This window comes from Coptis chinensis, chromosome 3, assembly GCF_015680905.1.
Source record: "Coptis chinensis isolate HL-2020 chromosome 3, ASM1568090v1, whole genome shotgun sequence".
NCBI lineage: Eukaryota > Viridiplantae > Streptophyta > Magnoliopsida > Ranunculales > Ranunculaceae > Coptis > Coptis chinensis.
The window spans coordinates 79,207,713-79,210,429 of record NC_141458.1 but is presented as its reverse complement, the minus strand read 5'-3'; positions in this window follow the sequence as shown (position 1 = coordinate 79,210,429).

Sequence of the window (2,717 nt, the reverse complement as noted above, 5' to 3'; positions counted from 1 at the left end):
AATACAAACCTAAACCCTTCATATTCAACTTCTAACCCTAATCCAACTTCAAACCCTAATCCCTAACCAAACCCTAATCCAACTTGAGACACGATCACGATGGTAACGCCCATCAATAAACTTGCACCGGGTCAAGTTTTCCGCTTCGTGGAACAATCTCCTTGCTTCCTTGGGAATCTCAAGCCCACCTAATTGCATACCTTTCTCAAGCATGAGAGTAGTTTGGTCTAGAACGTTGCTCTGTAAAAAGAAATACAAACCTAAGTTAGCATAATTTTAAAAGAGCGAAACTACAATTATAAAAGCACAAAACTCACGAGTCGAGTTCCTAAGGAACTAGGAAATGTCTGCTGACACGCGCTCCTTTTTGTGTATGAGATGGTATATGGATGATGTAGATAGATGATGGTCGTTGAACAAAATAGAAGCGAATCGAAACCTAATTATCCTTCAATAAGTAAAGGATGAGTAGGGTATCGTTCCACTTTTAAGTGTATGTTTATATGAAGGACAAAACTGGAAAGGGGGTTTGAGGGATAAAAAACTATGATTATAGATATTGTAGATTCTAATGCGAAACTAAACTAAACTAACTACACTATTGAGAATTTATAAGAGAGGGAATTCAAGATATTAGAATACACCGATACTTTTGATATGTGACCTTATGCTTCATGGTTTTTCGTACAAGTAGACTACAATTAGGCAATCGAGCGAGTACCGATACCCTCTTAGACAAAACATCGTTAACGAATAACTCTACTTAAGGTTGTTCCTCTGTTTATGCTATTAATATCTTCTTTCCTTTTATGTGAGCTAGGGCAGCTATTCAATGAATCACCATCTAAGGCAAACACAAGAAATACTTCTCTTACTCTAAAACAATACACAACTAGAAGAAAAGTAGAGAATAATAGTATAATATTCAATTATAATAAGTAAAACCCTATTCTAGCATTATATTCAATTACAATAAATAAAAGCATGTAACTAGCAAATATTCAATTGCAACAAATAAAACCCTAAACGAGCATGATATTCGATTACAATAAATAAAAACCTTAATCTATACTTCCATCCCCTGGTCTGGGAAATGGAACTAATAACTAAAAACATAAATAACTAACCTGATTGAAGAACACCATGAACCAGAAAAATCATCAAACCCTAAGCACCGGCTTCATCTCCTCCCTTGAAGGAGAAGATTAGCCTTCCATAAAGAAGGAAGAACACGAAGAATGAGAAGAAGAAGAGTTAAAGAACATAACACTAGAAATACTAATTTATTAAGACTCGACTAGTTAAAACCAAATCTTTTATTATTAATCTCTCTCTGCCTCAAGTTTTGGAGACAAGAGTATAAGTGAATTTGCCAATTACATGAGGCACTTAGGTCTTCTATTTATAGGGGTTACAATGAGTTCTAGAAGCATTCCAAACTGCCATTTGTTTCCTAATACAAATCAACTTCTTTTAGAGTCCAACTTCATCTCCAAAACTGAGAAGGAAGTGGTTACAGTGTCGTTTCATGCGTCTAGACGCACGATCCATGCGTCTCAAATGCAAGCAATGCGTCTGGATGCACGATCCATGTGTCCCAAACGCGGAAGTCTATTTTCCCTTTTTTTTACTCTATCCTTCTATCCTCTATTGTGGGCTTTGGTCCAAGCAACTAATCCTTTTGCCTTGGGCTTCCAAATAGGCTTTAAAATATGTCCAAGTCGCATCTTTAATAGCTTCAATTCCTTGGCCTTCTCCATGATTGTCCACGGGCTTCCTATGTGATCCTTAATGATCTGAATTGCTTCGTTTTACACCTTTTTCTCTAATATTCCACAAAACTCTCTCTTTGACCTGTAGAATCAGAAAACATAACTTACAAACACTATTAGTCCACTAAGATGCCTAAACAAGAGGCATAATCGAGGGTTAAATTGCACTTTTTGAGCACTTATCACAACTCCCAACTAGCCTTTTGCTAGTCTCTTAACAAATAAGATAAAAAAAATAGATAAGCGATCAAAATCACATCCTAATAACAAAAATAAAATCCTAACTCACTTTTGCAAGAATCGCGATTGCATTTACCATATGCAATAAGGCTTTAGACTTTTAAGTTCCCAAAAAAAATAAGTTATAGTCTCGTGAGGGTTTTCAGGTGATATACCCACAAAATCAATCAATAGCATATTCAAGAATGATAGTACTTTTCAGAGAGAGAAATTCCTTACCCACTTAGTGCTTACTCCAATAGACAGTCTCCATTGCTAACTACATTACTACAATGACTCATAGATTATAGTGGGAGATAGTAAAAATTGACAAATTTCTTAATCAAGGATTATGTGTGTACTTAGTCAATCTCCTATACTCTCCTATCCAAGAAACGGAATCCCTAGTTTACCATAGGTAGATAATCTCAACTTTCAATCATCACCGGTTATACTCTCAGAAGATGGTATACTATTTTACCTCATGTATGTGGGGAAAAGAATAATGAATACGAACATCCCATTTACTACCTTGAAAAACAGACTTCTAAATGACAGTAGTCTCATGGAAAGAATGTCAATCACATATGAAGTGTCGGGTCCTTCACTTTAGTATCCTCTCACCTATTCTAGACTTCGTACCATACTGTAGTGATAAGTCATGGGTTGTAACTTAGCTTGGGTATTGGTTTATGAAGGAAAGGTAAAAAGGATTCAAAGGTTGTT